Source organism: Canis lupus, chromosome 24 (genome assembly GCF_011100685.1).
Source record: "Canis lupus familiaris isolate Mischka breed German Shepherd chromosome 24, alternate assembly UU_Cfam_GSD_1.0, whole genome shotgun sequence".
Taxonomy (NCBI): Eukaryota; Metazoa; Chordata; class Mammalia; order Carnivora; family Canidae; genus Canis; species Canis lupus.
Window position 1 is genome coordinate 41,153,048 of NC_049245.1, and position 7,136 is coordinate 41,160,183.

At 40.2% G+C, this 7,136-nt stretch overlaps 1 long non-coding RNA gene across 1 annotated transcript; it reads left to right on the top strand.

Moving 5' to 3' along the window:
• The first annotated feature begins 1,467 nt into the window (after window positions 1-1,467).
• LOC119865565 lies at window positions 1,468-6,720 on the top strand. The gene is made up of 3 exons (XR_005377412.1): window positions 1,468-1,514; window positions 3,446-3,478; window positions 6,588-6,720. It is a non-coding gene; the product is annotated as an uncharacterized LOC119865565 (long non-coding RNA).
• The last annotated feature ends 416 nt before the right edge of the window (window positions 6,721-7,136 follow it).

Genomic DNA, 7,136 nt, shown 5'->3' on the forward strand with positions numbered 1-7,136 from the left:
CTCTCCTCTGCTGTTTGTTTCTTCTCTGGCTTTTCTCTTCCTTTTCAAATATCTTTTGTTTCCAGTTGGCTTTCTCTCTCCATTCTCACTAAATGCTTAATATTAGTACATTCATGGATTGACCAGTCGGTTTCTTAGTGATAACCTAAGTGTTTGTGGGATTGTGCATATAGACGGTTGTGTGACCTAAGGCACTAGAAGAGGATGCAGGTCCTCCTGATTTAGCTCTATTCTAAAGATAAACTAGTTAGACTGCAAGAATAGTGGTATGTTATTCCCCCTACTCCCAATTAGATGGCTTTGAAGGGACCAAGAAGATGGTGTTTTTTATTTTATTTTATTATTTTTTTATTTTCTATATTTTGAAGATGGTTCTTAATTTCAGTATTCATTACAGCCGATAAATGGGGAAGGAATAACTCCTGAATCAAGTGAAAAACAGAAGCATAAGCTATTTCATTGCTAATAAAAGTGTATGGATTCATGCATGGCCTAAACGTCCCCATTCTACAGTACATAGACACACTCATTTCTCCTGATAAATTGTGAATGTTTGACAGTGGGGAGTTAGTGTTATTCATGAGGCTGGTGGAGAGGAGTCTATGAACACGGCAGCTGTAAGAGACCAGGGAGGAGCCTGTGTGCCCCGGCACCTCCTCCCCTACTACCTGCAGCAGAGATGGTGGCAAGACTCCTCTGTGGCATGGTGTGTGAGGTATGATACAGATGGAGTGCTCCTTAGACGAGCTCTTGTCAGACATTGGGTTTTCTTCCAAGACTCTTATCCGTGTTGTTGAATTTCATCTTTATAGATGTCCCATGAGGTTGAAACTAACTTTGGTATCCATGGGCACATGGCATGCAAACATCATGGCTGGAATGAAAACTAATAGGGCCATACTCTACAATCCTCATTCTTACATTGTTACTCAGGATGTGTGTAACAAAGAGAAATGCTGCATCTCATTTGAGGTTAATTGATACTTTTGTGCCCTATACTTCCAAGTGTTCTAAAGTGAGAGAAGGGGAAAGAAGGGGAGAAGTGGAGGTATAGAGAGCAAGGATGAATTTGTTATTAAAATGGTAAAAATAGGAGCCCCTGGGTGGCTTAGTTGGTTAAGCGTTCGACTTTTGGTTTCAGCTCAGGTTTTGATCTCAGGGTGTTGAAATCGAGCCCTGGGTCACCCTCCAAGTTCAGTGGGGAGTCTACTTGGAAGACTCTCCCTTCTCTCCAGGTTCTCTCTCTCAAATAAATAAAAATAAATCTTAAAAAAATAAAATGGTAACAATAATAAGTTTCTGTCCTAAGAATATGGACAATCTATTGTGATAGTTACTGCTTAATCCTTTTCCCCCCAAAACAAACAAATATGTAAGCAAAATGCAGCCCAAACAAAAAGACTGTGTTGGTATTTTATTCTTTCTTTCTGTTTTAACATTTTGTTTCAGAGCAGTAATGAATTTCTTCTTTGATTTAATTAGAAAATCTGCTTCACTTCCAAACTAACACTCAGGTAAGTGTCAAACTTCCAATTATACACGTAAAAAAATTATGTTTGGAACCTATGTTAAAAACTCTATTTGCATTAGGCTTTAATCATCATAAAGGAAAAATGTAAATGTTTCCAAGCGGTCCAGCTACATAAATAACCATCCATTTTTTAAGTGCGCAGTAGAGTTTTCCCCTGAGAAAATTCTATAACTTTGAGAGTAATGTAATGGTAATTAATTACCAGAAAGAGATTAATACTGCATGCCAAGAATGATAAAGAAATGCACAGAGGCCCTACAAACGTAGTCTGCAGGCAGTACAGAAAGGGAAATGCTGTGAAGCAAGCCTATTTAATTCAAATTTCAAGCTTATTTTATGAAATGCTATTCATTTTTTTTGTCAATTATCTCACTTGAATTTCTGTTCCACATCACCTGAATGCTTGCAATCACCTCTATATTGGCTTTCATGTTCCCAATGTGACAGCTCACCAAACTCTTGCCATAGGAAATCTGTTTTTGTCTTGCTGCTCCTTTTCATAGTGCCTCAATCATCATAGTTCTCTGCTCAGAAACCCTCAATGGCTCCCCATTTGCTTTCAGAATGCATTCCAGTATTTTAAGGAAGAATTTGAGGTTCTTCACCTTCATGGTTTTGACCAAATTTGCTCTATTCTTTCCTCTCTTGCCCCTGACAGGCCCATACTTTGCAAATCCACTATTACCCAAACTTGCCTGCTAATATCAACTGGGACACTTATGAGTTAAAAACGTGGCCCTTAGGCCTCTTCCCAGGAATTGGATTCTCCAAGAAAAGGGACTTGGAACCTGCATTGAAATGTGACCCCCATCTTTCAGACAAGCTGGGAAACTCTGCAACCTTTTGCAAGATACCTTTTGCATCTACTAAACATGCCCCATGCTTCCCCTCTCCCATGCCCTTTGCCTTCCATAAGCCGTTTTGCTTATTGGAGTCCTCCCACGATGGACAGTTCAATTGGCATGGTCTTAGTATGGTTTTTCCAAAAGTAGAGCCTAAGACAAGACTCGAATGAGGGTGGTTTATTTGAGAGGTGATCATGGGACTCATAAGTAAAGGAGTATGAGAAGCAAGCCAGGGAAGGGAAAAAGGACCACAGGACTCTTTATCAGGGTTACTACTATTGGCAATGGCAGTTCATTTCTGCTGGCACAGTGGCAACCTCCTAGGAAGGATGCAGAAGGCCTTCTAAAACTCCACGTGAAGAGTGGAAGTTTGGGCAGTTACCCACCTGCTTGGGTCCTGCTCTGAGTGAGTGACACCAGAGCCAATATTCTTTGCCCTTTTAGCCAAGGGATCCTTTTGGCATTGAAACAGGCTCTGAGGCAGAAGGTGGAAGTCTGTACATGCTCCAGGTAAGATTCTACCAACGGGAGGTAGGTTTCAGTCCACATGGAACTCTTCACTGCAACCACAGCTAATGTCAGAGGTGGCCCTAGGGCGAAAAAAGACATGCTGTATTAGTTATCCCTTGTTATATAACAAATTACCCGGTAATGAATCATGGTTGCAACAACACACATCACATGTGTGTTATGTCACTGTTTCCATGCGTCAGAAACCTAGGTGTGGGTCAGAGGAATCTTCTGCCTCAGGGGCTCCTACAAGATCGAAGGCATCTAAGCACTGGTCCAGAAGGACATGCTTCCTGGCTCACGTGTTCATGGGCAGGATGTAGCTCTTCATGAGTGGTTGGATTGAGGTCCTCAGTTCCTCTTTGGCTGTTGACCAGAGGCCTCCATGGGCTCCTTGTCGTGTGGGCTTGTCTATTAGAGTTTTTCACAACATAGCAGCTGGCTTCATCAGAGTGACAAGCACAAGGGCAAGGGGGTGCCAGCAAGATAGTTTCATTCTTTTGTACCCTTGTCTTAGAAGTGATATCCCTTCACTTCCACTGTATTCTCTTCATTACAGATGAGTCACTAGGTCCAGCCTCCACTTGAGAAGGTAGGATTCATCATTCCCCAATCCTTATAGTCACCTCTGTGATCCATTATCAGCATTTGATAAATTGTCCATGAATTAATGTCATGATAAACCATTGTATTAAATGTTGTTGTGGTGTTTTCGCTGTCAAATTTTAGATGTGTTTTCCCCATATTTGAAACTTCGGCAAATGTCAGGTTGAATAGGATATATAGAGAGAGCATTTGCATAAATAACTTGACACCTTTCTCAAAAAATGCCCTTTGAGAATTAATTCAAACGAATCCAGTCATGAGGTAGTAAGTACTATAAAAATATAAGGCATTATAAGCTTATACTTAATTTTTCATGTTGCATAGAATTGAAAGAAAATGTAAACCATTGCAGTTAGAAGATCTGCCCAAAGCTTGTGGTACTTTTGTGTTAAACTCTTTGTTTACTAAACCATCTCTATTTTACCTGGTGGAGAGGACCTTGACCTTACATCCTGAAGCCCTGGGTCTGAGTCTTGTAAAGTCTTAAATCATCTGAGACTCAGTTTCATCTCCTCTTCAGTGGATTCCTAACTTGAACATCGGAGGGCTTATCAAATATTCATTAAGCGCTACTATGCGATGCCCTCCATAAAGTCACACTGCCTGGGTATCTCTGGGCACACAGTAGTCATGCAATAAATACCAATTGAACCTGACTCTGGCTTTAAGGAAACAATTATATTTTAAAGGGGAGCCTCTGAAGGTCTTCCGAAGGCAGGGGAAGCTGTGTTTATAGGTCATATGGCACTTATATAAGGAACTTGAAAGACTTTCCATGAGTGATCAGTGGAGTTGCAAACATTTATTCCTGTAGTTTGAAGAACCTACAGAAGTTGGATTCCAAACCCACCCTGGGGTATCCATTATGCAACTCATATTTATTAGGTGCCTTCCTATTTATGGCATGCTCTTCCATGGACTCCTAGGGATAGCTGGGTGAAAACAGAGGCGTGGCCCTGCTCCTATGGGGCTTGCAGTCAGCAGATTCACCTGGCTTGGAGAGTGCTGCCATGTTAGAGCAGACATGGGTTTGCAGTCGTGTTTATACTGGGGAGACAGCCAACTGGGGCGGGGAGGGGTGGGTTTCCATGATTGTGTTTAGAATGCCATATTTGGGGGGCTAACTGTAGCATTTGTGGCAATGCTGAGGCACCTCTTCCTGTTGGGGCACAGTGGCTTCGAACTTGTCCTATGGAAATCACCTGGGCTTGATTTTTAGCTTCAGCATTAAACCACTATGTGGTCTTAGCTCTGTTACTTGATCTCCTTGAACTTTAGTGTCTTCCCTTAGAAAGGTGGGAATAATGATAGGACATATTTCCTGGGGCTATTGTGAGGGTTAAAGATTGTTATCTGTGAAGTATTTAGAACAATCTGGCAAATACCGTGTTGTTATTGTTGCCAAGTATTATTTCTGCTCTTGCTGTCAGCAGTAATTGGAAGCCCCCTGTCCCTCCAGTGTGCCCTGGCCCTTACCTTTCACCTTTGTCTTAATTTCTTTGGTTCCTCATGGTATTTTAGGCATTTTCAGGTTTATGATTCTTATCTAAGAACAACCTGGGAGAGGTGTTAAAATGCAGATTTGGGGATCCCAAAATAGTTCAGTGGGCTCAGTAGGTTGGTTGTGGAGCTCAGAAATTGGCATTTTCCAAAGGCATCCAGGCAGTCTGCATTTTCAGAAAGTCTTCCTTAAAGATTATAGTCTTGAAACTTATGTCTGTGGAGACACCACTTTGCTTCAGACACTGCACTGCGTGCTTGTGTATATCATTTATAATCCTTACGAAAGCTCTACTTTTGTCACATTATAATTCCCATTCAATAATGAACAAACACAGGCTCAGAAAATGTAGGCATCTTACTCAGAGTAATGAAGCTGGAAAGTTCTAGAGCCTGTGTTCTCTAAAGCCTCTTTCCCACTAGGTTGTCTATGCCATGCTGTAAGAAGACCTGCTTGAGGGGATCCCTGGGTAGCTCAGTGCTTTAGCGCCTGCCTTTGGCCCAGGGCGCGATCCTGGAGTCCCGGGATCCAGTCCCACGTCAGGCTCCCAGCATGGAGCCTACTTCTCCCTCCTCCTGTGTCTCTGCCTCTCTCTCTCTCTCTCTCTGTCTATCATAAATAAATAAATCTTAAAAAAAAAAAAAAAAGAAGACCTGCTTGATTATGGTGTGGGGGTTGGGGGTGCTGATCCCCTATGTAGTGGAGAATCTGTGTGTAACTCCTGCCAAAACTTAATTGCTAATTACTGATAGCCTATAGTTGACTCTAACTAAGCCTTACCTATAATATGAACGCTTGATCGTGTGATCCATTGCCAAATATACCAAATATATTTGGTATATTATATGTATAATACACTGCATTCTTGTAATAAAGTAAACTAGAGAAAATAAAATATTCATCTTATAAGAAAAATACATTTACAGTGTTGTACTATATTTATTGAAAAAATCCACATGTAAGTGGACCTGTACAGTTCATACCTTTGTCATTCAGAGGTCAACTGTACTTTTAACTGATGATCCCCAGTGTGAGGTCATTTAGCACAAAGACCTCCAGATCCTTTCCTTTTCTTTTCTTTTCTTTCTTTTCTTTTCTTTTCTTTTCTTTTCTTTTCTTTTCTTTTCTTTTTTTTTCTTTTCTTTTCTTTTCTTTTTCTTTTCTTTTCTTTTCTTTTCTTTCTTTTCTTTTCCTTTCTTGTCTTTCTTTTCTTCTCTTCTTCTCGCTTTTATTTCTTTCTTTTTTGGTGGGAAATAATGTACCTTATTTTTAACTTTTTTTCCAGCTTTATTGAGATATAATTGACATATAACATTGTGTAAGTTTACAGTGTACAGCATGTTGAATTGCTATACTTAAATATTACAAAATTGTTAATACCGAAGCATTAGCTAACACCTGCATCCTATCATATAATTACCATTTATTTTTGTGGTAAGAACATGTAAAATCTACTTTATTAGAAACTTTCAAGTTATAATGCAATATTATTAACTACAGTCACTATGTTGTACATTAGATTCCCAGAACATTTTTGTCTTATAGAAGACAAAACTTATTATAGAAGTTTGTACCCTTTTTTTTTTTTTTAAAGATTTTATTTATATGAGAGAGAGAAAGAGTAAGAGAGTGAAAGCATGAAACTGTGAGGGTCGGAGTTGGAAAAGTACACTCCCCACTGAGCTGATGCCGGGCTCCATCCCCGCACTCCAGGATCAAGCCTGAGGTAAAAGCAGATGCTTAACTGACTAAGCCACCCGGGTGCCCCAGAAGTTTCTACTCTTGATTAACATCTCCCCTTTGCTTTGACCTCCCCCCCCCACCCCCGCCCCTGGCAACCATCATCCTAGTCTCTGTTTCTATGAGTTTGGCTTTTTTAGATTCTACATATAAGTGTTTTTGTTTGTTTGTTTGTTTTTTGTTTTTTTTATAAGTGCTTCCATACAGTATCTTTCTCTGACTTGTTTCACTTACCATAATGCCTTCAAGGTCCATCTCTGTTGTCAAAAATGGCAGGATATTCTTTTTTCTCATGACTGAATAATATCCTATTGTTCATATATGCCACATTTTTTAGAGTTAAATCAACACTCAAAGTGGGACTCAAGTTCATGATCCCAAGATCAAGAGTCACAAAGCTCTA